Source organism: Oreochromis aureus, linkage group 20 (genome assembly GCF_013358895.1).
Source record: "Oreochromis aureus strain Israel breed Guangdong linkage group 20, ZZ_aureus, whole genome shotgun sequence".
NCBI classification, from domain to species: Eukaryota; Metazoa; Chordata; class Actinopteri; order Cichliformes; family Cichlidae; genus Oreochromis; species Oreochromis aureus.
This window is the reverse complement of record NC_052961.1, coordinates 16,552,991-16,567,958: the sequence shown is the minus strand read 5'-3', so window position 1 is coordinate 16,567,958 and position 14,968 is coordinate 16,552,991. Positions and strand designations below refer to the sequence as shown.

General features: G+C 38.2%; 1 protein-coding gene across 1 annotated transcript in view; it reads right to left on the bottom strand.

Moving 5' to 3' along the window:
- The window catches only part of opn7b (opsin 7, group member b), a 58,098-nt gene extending 43,334 nt beyond the window's left edge, over positions 1–14,764 (bottom strand). The window contains exon 1 of the mRNA XM_039604846.1: positions 14,471–14,764. The gene's annotated coding sequence lies outside the window, so the exon portion shown is untranslated. The remainder of the gene's footprint in view (positions 1–14,470) is intronic.
- Positions 14,765–14,968: the final 204 nt, after the last annotated feature.

Below are 14,968 nucleotides of genomic sequence, written 5' to 3'. Positions count from 1 at the left end.
CAGAGGAAGCAAAACTAAACACACTGAACATGGAAACAAGACCTTCAAAATAAAGCAGGAAACATGGAGAGACATGAACTGGGACACGCAAGCTTGACACAAGAGACAGAAAGAGGGGGCGAGAGAGGAGGAGGGACACAGAGTAGAGAGACACAAGGGGAACCTACACAGACAAGGAGATAACACATGATAAACAGACTCAAGTAGACATGGAGGATAACATAAACTAGACTAAACTTCAACTAAGATGAACTAATAATAACCCCAGAACTTAACATTATCTCATAAGTAATCAAAAAATCCAAAATAACTCAAAATGCTGGGTCACAGACCCAGCCCCCTGACACAAATATTCCCCTTTGAGGTTGTCACAAGGCAGATGCTACTGTCACTCAAAGAGCGCATTTATCCACTCAGATCTGATTATCTGTCTGTCAAGTTCAATTATTCTCCACTTAATTCTCTGACTCTGCTGACTAAAATGGAAAAATTCTTGACTATTCATCAACAGTAAATATATTAATTTGCCTTAACCTTTTAGATGCTGCAAACAGAGGATTCTCAATTCATGCTAGTCACAGAAAGTAGGAAGTAGAAGGGAGATTATGAGACTTTGTAGCTTGGTCAAACGTCTCAACAGTTTTTATGTAGATAAATAGAGTCTACACATGTATGACACTGTATCTGAACTTGTTAAGTCAAACCTAAGGAGTAAAACAATACACTGGTGAAATCCTCTTAGAGTCCCTGTTATTTTGTATCGGATTGTAGCCTCATATGAATTTTGATATGAATTGGTGTTTTGTATGTATGTGTTGGCGTCCCAAATGGTGCACAGCTCCAAGAGACAATGGACGGATTGGAAACATTGTATACAGTGTATATAAATGTCATCAGTGACACACATATTCCTATCAATGCCCCCAATGATACTGCACCAAATAGAGGGGGTGGCACTCTATTTTCCTCCAAGCCATTGTCACAAAAGCAAGTAAACTCCACAACCTCCTTTACTATCATTTGTGCCATGAATGCGCTGTATTTGTTGATCCCTAAACTCCCTAAAGTGTTTTTGCTGATCACAGGTTCACAGATTTGTAAGTGCTTTGCTTTAGTTGCATGAATTATGCTATGTTTTGTTCAACTCACCCTTCCATAGAAAGGCAAAAGAGAAGGTGGCAGTAAAATATGAGTCTCTAATATGAGATACTGGAGGTTGTATTCTTGTCTAAAATATACTGTTATTCACTGACTTGTATTTTTACAGTATTTTTGTTTTTTGTTTTTCCACTATATAGAATAACATCATAAGAATATATCAGTCACAAGATTTGTACAACAATGTTCATTACACAAGACACACTGTGATAGATTAATTTTTACTTTCTCGGATGTCTGCCGCTGTGATGGCTTCAGGATCCTGGGCCATCCTAAGACCTCAGGCACCGGCGGCTTGGTGTATTTTTAGGCAGCCCTTTCTTCATCACACCTTTCTACAGTTCTGACAGTTGGCTAACTTCTGTCTGTGCTACCTTGATCTTGACCTCCATTGGGGGTACTGCTGCTGGGTACTGTTCATCTTATTGCCAAGCTTCTCAAGGGTCACTGTTGCCATGGTGTAAATCAGCTACTTTGGTTTCAGTGATGGATTGGCCTTAAAGCAGCATTCACATCTTCTAGCAGGCTTTCAGAGAGTACTTCATGTAGTCTTGGTAGTATATAGACTCTTTAAATAAGTAAATTGTGAAATTCTGATACTTTGGCAACAGTGACAGATTTCAACAACTAGAAATTACACTCCTGCTGCAGGTGGTTTTAGCACTTCTACGAATTTCTACAATTTATGGGTTCCTGGAGAATTTTGACGTGATGACATTTATAACTTTTTCCTGTGAACACTAATTCATTTTTACTGCCTCAGACCTGTCAAGAATTAATCATGAAACTTAGCTGACGTATGACTTCTGCAGGCCTCTGTAGCACTTTCATGTCTCTTATCTTTACAGTATGGTGTGAAGGCTTTTTAATAATATTTTTTGTTCTGGATGTTTTAGATTAGGAAGACATGAAGTCCTGAGTAGCTTTGCTAAATGCCAGATCATTAGGTACAAATAACTAGGTAATCTCTGAAACTGCATAACTTTTGGAGCATTTATGGTCAGCAGGGATATTTTTTATGAATAGTTTTCTACAAAACCCTGACATCAGGGTTTTGTAGAAAGGTTTTGTAGTTTGCTGATAAAACCCTGACATCAGGGTATAGGTCTTTGTGATTTTCAGCTTTTATCTTATAGCATGAAAACAAGTATTTTTAACATATTGGGCACAGGCAGTCATGTTTTTCCTAAACGGTGTAAAGTAACCTTTTAAAACCCTATTCATGTGAGTGGAACAGCCAGTGGAAGCACTGCTTGCTCTGCTGTTTTTCCTGACCTTGAAATGCATTTTTCCCTTGTAGAAAAATACATTTGTGGATGACTGTTTTGTTCCAGTAGGATGTCCAGTGCACAGACTGGAGGTGCAAACAGGTAGGAGGTTCATTCATATCAGCAGGCACAAAGTGAGTTATCTGTATATTGGTGGAACATGTCTGCTGCAGTGCCAGTTTTTCAACAGTCGGGTTATTTGCAAATTCTGGTTCTTTATCTGAAACTGGTGAGCATCATATTACTACATTTCTCTAAAGAATTCAGAGTGTGTCACCCTCAGACCTGACACAGATGAGTTGGTTATAGGTTGATAGAAGGTGTGGGGTGGTACTGGGGATTTGGATCTGTGTCAGACATGAGAAGTGAATGGCCAGAGGGGGAATAGCACAGAGATGCGATGTAATCTTTCAGAGGAAAAGAATGTGAGAGATGAAGAGGCGACACTGTAAGATATGTGGACTGTTCTACTAACTTCTTGCCAGAATCCATAGTGAATCCTACATGAGTCACCTCGAAGTTTACGGCAATGGAAAGCCTGTGTGCATAACACATGTGGGAGTTTGCAGCGCAGTGTTTCTCCACCTGAATCTGTGAAGGTATTCTTGGTTTTATATATTTAATCTTGCATAGGTGTTGCTGATGCATTATTCTGAATGAATAGGAGGAGGATTGTGAAAGACAACAAATGGGCACTTCTCGTTTTTGTTGCCATGGATGCATCTTGGGAACAAATTTGTTGGTGTTGCAAATTGATTTTACTTGAGCGATTGGACTTACTTTTCTTTGATGATGGCAAAGTAGTAAATATTTAAATATATCCATATGTATGTGTGTGTGAGCGTTTTTCTGTTTGTGTGTATGGATACGGATTTACAAATAGAAGCGAACTGAAAACCAGACAAAAGACATATACTAACAGGATGCTACATGCTCCAGCTGTAAAGACATGATAATCAGTTCTAAATCCAACAGTGTGTTTTCAAATGTGTTGATTTTATTATACTTGCTGGCTAGGTTGTTTATTGTTGTTTATGTCTATTCAGCTTGCCAACTTAAATTTGATTGCCTAACATTAGTGTAGGCACATTTTAATAATCACATATATGACAATATATGACACACGCAATATGAAACACAATAATATAGTTATTGTATAGTAACTTATTAAGTGTGGGAGATTACAGCACCATATTTAAAGAGGAATGGAGACAGAGATCTGGCAAGTATGAACACAACCTATTAAATTACCAATATAACTGAGTGTGTAAATGTGATGCAATTTAGCACACAGGTGTGTGTGTATATGTGTTTGTTTTAATGCATTTGCTAGTGTGCTGGTGTATGTGTGCAAAATCATGTTCATGTTGTCCTTAGAGTCTAAGCTGAGAGTGACAGCCTCATACATAATGCATTAAGAACATGAGGATAAGGATAGTTGACATTTGGTTGCTCGTCATTTAGGATATTTCTTCCCTGGGGGGGGGACCACGCTCTCAGATAATCACACATGGGTATTAATACACACACACACACACACACACACACACACACACACACACACACACACACACACACACAAGTGCACTGTACATAAGCCAAAGTATACAGTATTTCTCATCCGGGTACTGTAAGTGGCAGATGTTCAAGACAGAGTCAAAGGCTTGATTCAGCTCTGTGTAACCGTATTAAACAATAGCTGATTAAACAGCTTAAAGCACAGTGTGCATGCAGCACACTGCTTAGTCTACAATGCTTAGTCAAATGTGAGAGTTACAGTCAAATATGTATAATTCAAGCATTTTTAATTCTTATTTTTTGGTTGCAATTACGACACAGTTACATTTTTTTTCATTTTAACAATATTTGTGCAGAATGTAAAGAGTAGCCGCACTGCATTAGCTACGGTATTTAGCCATAAACCAGCATGTTACATAAGTTCATGTTGTCTACTGAAGCATATACAGTACATAACACACATAAGTCTGTGACAGAGACATGTAGGAAACAGCTGCTCAGCCAGGGCTTACTGCTGCAAGAACACTTTTATTTTTAAACCACCTGTTTATTTCAGCAAGAGGAGATCAAATGTAGGGAATGATATGAGCATGTCACAACAAAACTTAAAGAGCTGTTTGAACATTTTAAATGTATGTTTGTCAGTCATTTACCAGTTTACTGTTTTGTATAGCTAACTAAAGCCGTGTGTTGGGTGAACACTTTTAATTAGAGAGTTGTAAGGTTAGAGTTTGTGCCAGGAAAGATTTATGTTCAACCTTACACTCACCTGAGTTAATCTCCTTGTAATGTAAGCAGTTTCGATTTTGACAAGGCAACACAGAACATGAATATCTTGCCACTTGCGATAATGTCAATATTGCACCATTCTAAATACATCAACACTTAAGCTGTGTGCACGCTGAGGGGAATGTTTGCAGCCAGGGACCTAGTGACTATGGGCAAGAGAACCACTAGAGATGGGAAGTGGGTTTGGAGCTGAACTCATCTTACAGGTGAATATCAGCTTCAACTCAAGTAGCAATTTTGCTTTTCAAAGAGAAAACTATGCTCAAGATAGGCTGTACGACAAGCCGAGGAATTTCAGAAGAGAACGGTATACATTGGGGGTGTGACGCAGTGTTTAGAGAAAAAAATGAATAGACACCCTCCACTAACGGTGGTCATGGTGTGAGCATTAGGCTGAGAGTTGAACGCCCTAATTGGAACACAGTTGGGTATTTAAGGCATTTACCATTGTCATAATTAGCAGACCTCTGGTACTCTTTGCCCTCAGTGAAAACTACCTGTGACATCCTCAAAATCCCAATTAAAAATGATACCAATTAAAGAAACATGAAAATTACTTCTGTGCTGTTTAAACTCTGAAATGAAAACACAGAAGCTTTTTTTTAAATGTTGTACACAGACCATTTAATGTAGGCAATTACTATGGCCACAGTCTCAGCCTGGTAAATAGAATTTACAGGGAGTGCAGAATTATTAGGCAAATGAGTATTTTGTCCACATCATCCTCTTCATGCATGTTGTCTTACTCCAAGCTGTATAGGCTCGAAAGCCTACTACCAATTAAGGGTGATGTGCATCTCTGTAATGAGAAGGGGTGTGGTCTAATGACATCAACACCGTATATCAGGTGTGCATAATTATTAGGCAACTTCCTTTCCTTTGGCAAATGGGTCAAAAGAAGGACTTGACAGGCTCAGAAAAGTCAAAAATAGTGAGATATCTTGCAGAGGATGCAGCAGTCTTAAAATTGCAAAGCTTCTGAAGCGTGATCATCGAACAATCAAGCGTTTCATTCAAAATAGTCAACAGGGTCGCAAGAAGCGTGTGGAAAAACCAAGGCGCAAAATAACTGCCCATGAACTGAGAAAAGTCAGGCGTGCAGCTGCCAAGATGCCACTTGCCACCAGTTTGGCCATATTTCAGAGCTGCAACATCACTGGAGTGCCCAAAAGCACAAGGTGTGCAATACTCAGAGACATGGCCAAGGTAAGAAAGGCTGAAAGACGACCACCACTGAACAAGACACACAAGCTGAAACGTCAAGACTGGGCCAAGAAATATCTCAAGACTGATTTTTCTAAGGTTTTATGGACTGATGAAATGAGAGTGAGTCTTGATGGGCCGGATGGATGGGCCCGTGGCTGGATTGGTAAAGGGCAGAGAGCTCCAGTCCGACTCAGACGCCAGCAAGGTGGAGGTGGAGTACTGGTTTGGGCAGGTATCATCAAAGATGAGCTTGTGGGGCCTTTTCGGGTTGAGGATGGAGTCAAGCTCAACTCCCAGTCCTACTGCCAGTTTCTGGAAGACACCTTCTTCAAGCAGTGGTACAGGAAGAAGTCTGCATCCTTCAAGAAAAACATGATTTTCATGCAGGACAATGCTCCATCACACGCCGTCCAAGTACTCCACAGCGTGGCTGGCAAGAAAGGGTATAAAAGAAGAAAAACTAATGACATGGCCTCCTTGTTCACCTGATCTGAACCCCATTGAGAACCTGTGGTCCATCATCAAATGTGAGATTTACAAGGAGATAAAACAGTACACCTCTCTGAACAGTGTCTGGGAGGCTGTGGTTGCTGCTGCACGCAATGTTGATGGTGAACAGATCAAAACACTGACAGAATCCATGGATGGCAGGCTTTTGAGTGTCCTTGCAAAGAAAGGTGGCTATATTGGTCGCTGATTTGTTTTTGTTTTGTTTTTGAATTTCAGAAATGTATATTTGTGAATGTGGAGATGTTATATTGGTTTCACTGGTAAAATAAACAATTGAAATGGGTATATATTTGTTTTTGTTAAGTTGCCTAATAATTATGCACAGTAATAGTCACCTGCACACACAGATATCCCCTAAAATAGCTAAAACTAAAACAAACTAAAACTACTTCCAAAAACATTCGGCTTTGATATTAATGAGTGTTTTGGGTTCATTGAGAACATGGTTGTTGTTCAATAATAAAATTATTCCTCAAAAATACAACTTGCCTAATAATTCTGCACTCCCTGTAATTCCACATCACATGATCTCTTTTTGTAAAGCTAGCAAGCAAGACTGGTTTTTTTCAGCCAGCTTTATGAACATTGTGTAACCTGGAAATTTTTGTATAATAATTTCAATATAGAATTTGATATACTGACAGACCAAAAGCCACTAAGCAGCCACTGAAATTCCTCATGGATTTCTTAAATTCAGTGACTATAGCAAAAATTTGGTTAACAATTCACAGTATAGTAAAGGACTGACTGAACATGTGAGTCTTTATACTGCAGGCAGTAGTTGGCTGTTGCTATTACTGTAACTTTATCCATAGCAGATTCTGCAGAGTTTTGCAAAACAGCTTAAATGGTTCAATGCTGGAAATTACACAGTTCTAGGGGAAGCAAAAAAAAATTGCCAATATTTTGATGAGAAAGGGAGAGAGCGATTACCATTATTTCTTTATTCAGGGAACCGTTATGATCTGATTTTATGCTGAACACTGCACGAGCCTGTGGAACAGCAGGGCACAGTCAAAGGAGCTGGTTACCTTGCTGAGAAGTTGGATTCCGACTGTTGCCTGCAGCTCTTCATCTACACCTCAGTGTGGAAGCTCCTTCTTGTTCCACTTCACCCTGCATTATCTTAGACTGATTCACTGTTAAAATTGTAGAAAATGCCAGTTTTTTTGTTTTGCATGCAGTTTCAGTGCAAACACACTGCAAAGTTTCCCTCCGTCTACTTCATAATACAAATGCTTTTAAATATAGGTGTTATTAAATGTGTTCAGCATGATTTCCTTTGAAATCCTGAGTGTTTAATTTGTATTATCATGACTAAAAACATATTGTATGAGGGACATCAGCTTGTAGTACTGTAAATATTGCAACATGTTTATGATAGCGGCACATTCTCAATCACCATTTGGCAACAGTGTAAGTCACTAATTTTACTTAGTCACTAAATTTATTTTTAACATTTTAATTAAATTTCATTCATTTTTTTTTTTTACTTTAATAAGTATTTAATTGTAATGTGAAAATTTAATTTTAAAGACATCAATTTAGTTAAAACTCTTGAGACCATCGATGGTGAAATGTTAGTACAGATTTTGGATTCAACATGTTCTCATCCAGATAATTTCAGGCAAGGCCTTGCATAAACAACATACTGCAGCCTTTCACCAACTGAAAATATCTGGTGGGATTTGCATGATGAAACAAATGAGCAGCTAAACTTCTCTATCAGAAAATAATGGGACAACATTCCTCTCCCAAAAGTCCAGCAGCTGATCGCCTCAGTACCCAGACATTTACGTACTGTTGTTAAAAGGGGGAGCTAAAGAGAGGTAAACATGGCTCTGTTTTTTGAGACATGTTGCTGTCATCAAATCGAAATGTCCCTACTTTTTTTTTTTCTTTCTTCAAATGGTGCATTTTCCCAGTTTAAACATTTGACATTTTGGTCACCCTTTCTATTACTACTCGGTCATGAAGTGGTAAAAGTAGGGTAACAAGGCAAAAATGAAATCTAAATTATTACTGCTCAATTACCAAAGTAATAACCACTGAATATCCAAGTAGTATCGTGGCAGCAACAGTGGTCACATTTGAGTAACATTACACTAAAATTAATATAATCGGTTAATAAGGGCCCAAAAACTGGGGGTAATAATGTGGCTGCACTGCTCGGTAATAAAGAGGTAATAGTAGGGTAACAAGAATGTCATAATGTGTAATTTCTAAGTTATTACCACTAATTACCTGTGGTAGTTTCTGTGTGATAAGCAGGAACCACAGCTGCAAAATTGCCTGTTTCTATTTAATAACATATTAATAACGTTTGAAAGCAAACTTAAACTGGCAATTTAAAGTGATGCACACTCACTATTGACTTAATTTAATCTAAATCCATAATAAATCAAAATAATCTGTATACTTTTGTTGTTTTTTTTTGGGGGGGTTCAGCCATAGAAGCACATTATCTAACGTGTAAATCTCTAACATCCAGTGACTCGAGCAGTCTCCGCATGTGTGTTACTGTACTTTTTCTGAGTAAGTGCACCCTGAAGTTAGAGGTTGGCGGTCTCATTTTAGGTGCCTTTTCGCTGTTGCTAGGCAATGGGTGTAGCCTGTCACTCTAGTTGCTAGGCATCATCACAATGAAAGGCAAATTATTTCATGTGATGATGTCACACCTAGTATTGTAGGATATGGTGACTTAAAGAAGTGATTTTTTTTTTTTACTGAGCGCTTTAAAGAACCATTACTACCTCAATGAGTTGTCACAGCTACTGTCAAATTACAGCCACTCAATGTCAATTGTTTTATTGGTGGGCATCTGACTCTTGCCTTACACAGCGTATATTCAGCTTTCAGTGTTTACATCTAATGAGAAGCAAGAAGTGCAATGTGTCTGCCTTCAGCAAACATTAGTGTAAGCATGCAAAATATTAGCAATTCAATAACTGATATTCATTGTAGGTCGGAGAATTGACAGGATTTTCGGTGTGCTTGTTTTTACTTGAGCCCCCGCAGCTGCAACAGAGCAAATAGTGAGAAGCAAACATGATTTACCCTTGCAGCAAAAGTAAAAAGTCAAGACATGGTTAATGAATGTCACAGAGCAGCAAATGCCCTACTGTACAACCCTTCACCACATTAGTAACTCCAAACTGGATTCATTTAATTAAATGCTGTAAAACCGCATTCCTACACTCTGAAGTTGCAGATTAGGATGCTAAATTGCAAAGAAATGCTTTTTTGGACACACTGAGGAAGTAAACAAATCCTTAACTTTTGTTAGCTCTTTGTGTTTGTCCTTAAAATGCAATTTCATATGGTCCACATACAAAGCATAGACTAGAGATAATAGCTTTTCCTTGTACACAGCACTAAGTAGTCTATAAATAGACTAAAGAGAAAAAAAACGTCTTTTTGATGTAAATCAGGGTTCTCAGCCGTTCTGTGTATTTGTAATGTATTAAACTCTCAATGTGGTAAGAAACAAATGAGAATGAAAGCAAAGAGTGTATTGTGCTCTTCGGCGTCACATTATCCCTTGGGCATGTCCTGTGATTTCTGCTGATTTGTGCTGGGAAGAAGGGGAAATCTTTGACAAAATTGTTATGGTCTTTAGAAGCTCTGAGATCAGACTCCAGCTAAAAAAGCTCTTTGTAGAAAACTATGTGCTTTACACTTGTTCTGATTCTCATAATGCCCTAAGCAGCATTTTCCAACTTTCTGTTTAAGACCTTCTTTGAAATGAAGCTGGGATTTGTGATCTGTTATTTATATGGTTTTGTATTGTTTTTTATTAGTTTTTTTTTTTTAATTTGGAAAAAAGTGAGCAGTGTTATTGAAGGCCAGATATAGCAAAGATTTATTTTATTGATCCTGTTATTTGGTTTTAAGCCTGTAAAATTTCATATAAAGGATAAAGATTGTAAAAAGACTGTTTGAAAAATTTTTAATAAGCGATAAATAATTTTGACCTTTATTACTTTATGACTGTAAGATAATAATTATTATTGTTGCATTAGACTAAACAGAGTAATAAAAAAAAGTAGTTGCTGTTCTATCACCCAAGACTTGGACTGATTGTAATAAAACAAAAACATTGCATGACAGTCTGTCCGTATACACTGTAACTGGCTAAATGAAATTATAATTCAATTATGCCTACGTAGTTAATTATGGTAGAAGCATATTATTAAGATGTACTAATACATCAACTACCAACAGTAGATTATCATTTCATTTCCTATCACGGACATCAAGTTAGCAAAAGTAAATGAAACATGATTTAGTTGGCCCACATCCACACGCTTGATTTCACAAGTTAATGGATCAATGAGCCTTTCTGCCAGTTTGTGTGTGAACATAATAACCACATGTCTGACTTTGCACTGGAAACATGATGAATCTTCATTCATAATGCACTCCTACACACTGTCAGTGACCTCTTCCACTTACATCTCACCATAAAAACAAGGGTAATAAGGCTTTTTTTGAGTGTGTGCGTGTTCATGTGTGTGTGTGTATGCCCTCTTTATTCATAATCAATGGCGTAACCTTGACTATGGTTCTAGCATGCTAGCACTTTTCCCAACTAAATAGATTACATTAATTTGTTCTGGCAACTCTTCAACCCACTTTAAAGGAAAGATGTAAAATAACAGCAGCAAATAGAGGAAAAAGTAGTAGTCTGGAAACATCAGGACACCAGCATGATGTAATCACCCTGAAGAAAGAGCAGATGTGGTGAATGGTCAATATAAAATATCACCTTCATCTGCTCCATAAACCTGATTTATTGTGGACTCAGCCTTAAACACCCACTGGCACGTCACTGCAAAGCGCCTTCCCTCCCACATTGATGTGGAAACTGATGCTTGAAATGACACCTCCATAAAGTCACAGAGTGTGACTAGCTGGGTTATATCATGGGTTATAAATAAATAAAGTCAGAGTCAGATGACACATACATACACGCATTCATCCACACACACCAAACATGTACCACAAATAGGTGTATACTTTCATAATAAGTAGGGCATCAACCAGCTATTATTATGAGGATCTTAAATGTCAGAAATGAAAGACAGAAAAGATTCACCATTCACTAAAGTCAAAGGGATGTGTTCATAACTTCATGTTAGACCTGCAACTAATAACTCAATTTTTATGATTAAAGAATCATTTGGTCTTTAAACTGTCTGAAACAAAAAAAGGTCACAAAGATCGTTGAGGATTCATAAAGAATTTCTGATAAGGCTGAAATGCTTGCCAGTCTGAACATCCTTTAATTTTCTCTGATTCTCTTAACATTACTTATCAGATTCCCTCTAATGTTTGCTCTAATGATAATATTCTCAGAAGTTATTCCTTTAATTTTCTTCCAGAGACAGTCTCACAGGTGCATAAAGCCCTCAAACATTTAAAAGCCAGGAAGTCGGCAGGTCCTTTTAACCTCAGACTTTTACTTTTTAAAGCTAGCAGTGGATTTTATTACTCTGCTTTTGTCATATCTTTTTAATCTCTCTGTGGTAACTTATACAATTTATCCAGACAAAAATCTCTACACAGCAAGCTACATTGAGCTTTTTATTGACATCTATAAGGGTTTTGACTCTGTGGATCAGTTTTAAACTGAAGACTTGAAGACCCATGTAGGAAGGCTCTGAATAATTTCCTGTTGGGCAGATTTCAATGCACTCGCCCAGAGTACCACTTCTAGCTTCCTGGGCTCATCTAAAGATGTGCCCCAGGAACTGGTCCTTGTCATGGGCTGATCCTTCTATTCATATTGATTAAAATATTTGAAATTCAAATGTCAGCTTTTTCACATAAAAGTCTACTTTGCAACTGCCTCTAGTCAGGTTGTTTAAGTCCCACTACAAATCACTACTCCACAGAATTCCCTGTTTGATTTAAAACCCTTTGTTATTCTCAAATGCTAAACCTTCCACTGAAATTCACTGAAACTTTCATTTATCAGTACTTCTTCTGTATCTCAGATATTTATGTTCATTTTTAAAATGACTACTGTGGCTACGTAGTGTTTTGTTTGTCTCTGCTGATAACTTATCAGTGGAGGCGTTTGTGGTCCTAGAATCCTTAACATTAATCCTTTCCCATGTCTGATCCTCATCATTATACAGGACATATACAACTACCAGCTACTGACAGGTGAGATTAATTAATACTGTTACAAAGGTGTCAGTTATGTGGAGGGGGTGGAAGCTGGGTTATATATCCTATTAGAAACAGTCATTCCTTGGAGTGCAAAATGTGGGTAAGTGATAGGACCTAAGAGATTTTTGAAAAGAGACAAACTGTGATGGGTAGAAAGGGTCAGCCCATCTCCTGAGGCTCAGATTTTGCGAGATGACCATGTTCTGCAGAGGTTAGTGGCTGTCAAATGTTGTAGAAGGAAGGAAAACCAATGCATAGGTGACAGGGATGTGGGCATAGTGATGTGCATGGGAAGTAAAGGCTGGCTCTGATCTCTAATGTTGTCACACTGCAAGAGCTGTTGAGGAATGGTTAGAGGACACACCAAAGACTTCTAGGCATTGACTTGTTTTCAGTTCGATCTATCTTCTGTGCTGTAAAAACAACCTTACAATGTGACTGCTGCTAAAGTCTTACTGCCTAATGCTACTAGACACCTTTAGTCTTTGTTTGTTTTACAAGTCAAATATTATGCAGCTGATTTGTATATAGCCTCCATAAGTAATTAAATGTCTCTTTGCTTTGCCTGTCAGGCATTTCTAGTCTTGTCAGCGATGCTGTGATCATCAAATTAACCGATGCACAAGCGGTTAGATTTCTCCCTGTGATACTTTTGTTTTTATAAAATCTTTAGCACTAAATACCTTTGATAAAGATTTTATGGAGCTGTGATTAAATTAGAGAACCAAAAAGCTTGAAGGCAATCATATTTGATTTACCTATTTGGGCAAGCTTTTGCGTTATACAACAGTTCAAGAAAGCATCATTGTAACTGAGCAGAATTGATTAGATAAAATCAAATCGAGAATTCAGTTTGGTTAGCTCATAAGATAGAGCCTATTTCTAACATAAAGGATTTGTTCTTAGCCCATTAACACTTTAACACAGCCTATTAACACGAGAAAGAAAAGTCTCTATTCACATTTGACCTTTCCGTGTCAAACTCTGACGGCAGACTCATCATAAATCACCAAAGCAAATAGAGTTAGACACACTGGAGTCTCGACATGAGGCGCGCAGAGACAGAGAGAGATTCTGATAGATACAGCTGGCATTACTGAGGGAGCAACGTATCTTTGGGGAAGCTCCTCAGGAGAGACACTGATGATCCCTATTTATGTTTTATGAGAGTCTTCACTACTAGTACATTCACTGACGCATGTATGGCAGGGATACATTTTGCTCCATGTTACTCAAGGTTAATCAAAGTTTAATAGAATCTTCATCTTATAAAATACGCTCGGTGTACAGAGTAAATGACTCAAATGTGTTTTAGCCATAGATATTGTGATTCACATGACAGATTTAAAGTGACTTTAATTCAATAGATGATGAAACAAGACAACCAAATAACTCAACAGCATAATCTTTTAAACCTACACTTACACACTCACCCAGTCACCTTTTATTGCATTAACTCCTTAAGGAAAAGAGTTACTCTTGGATGTAAGAACATATAGTAGGATTGTGTTTACGTTAGAATCTCACCGGTAATGTAAGAGCTTTGGGTTTTCAGCACTTGATATAAGCAAGTCTATAAAAATGTGTGTACACGTTAAGCAGGTCAGACCAGTCACAATAAACAGTGAAACTTGAGCTTGGAACAAGCTTGGGACAAGCTCAAGATGTACTTGGCTACATGTAGTTTATTTATTTAAAAAAAAAAAAGATTCTAAATTTCCAAAGCTTGTACAGCAATACTTTATTATCAGAAATTCAATATTTGAGCAAAGAAAAAGAAAAGTTGTATGAGTCTGATTAAAACGCCAAACACATCCAGTCAGTAAAATAAATGATCTCCTTACCTTAATGAGAGGGTATGCCAGGGTTGGCTGGGGATCATGGGTGTAGAGTCAGGTCCAGTGCGAAGCTGGTTAAATCTTCTCACACGTGCGGTAGTGCTATGAAAACCAGTAGAGTTGAACATGCATAGCCACTGGTAAACTCTGGTGTATACTATGCGCTCAGGCGCTCCCTCACTGAGTGAGCCGATCTGCACACAAGTCGGCAGCAGCAGCAGCCCGGCAGCTGTGTTCGGGGAGATCCAAGAGTCGTCAGATAGAAACAGACATGCTGCTGCCTTGTGCTGCCGGTCTCTGCTCTCTCCAGCACTCTCCTCTGTCTCTCAGTCTGCAGCTCCCACTCTCTCACCGGTCTCTGTTGCTCTGCTCTGTCTCTCTCTCCCTCCTTAAATCTCGCTCTTGTACACACATGCATTTTCCACACTGCATCTGCTGCCTCGCTCTCTCTCACAAACACACACACACACATCTCTCTCAATTTTATGTTCCAGCATTTTTCTT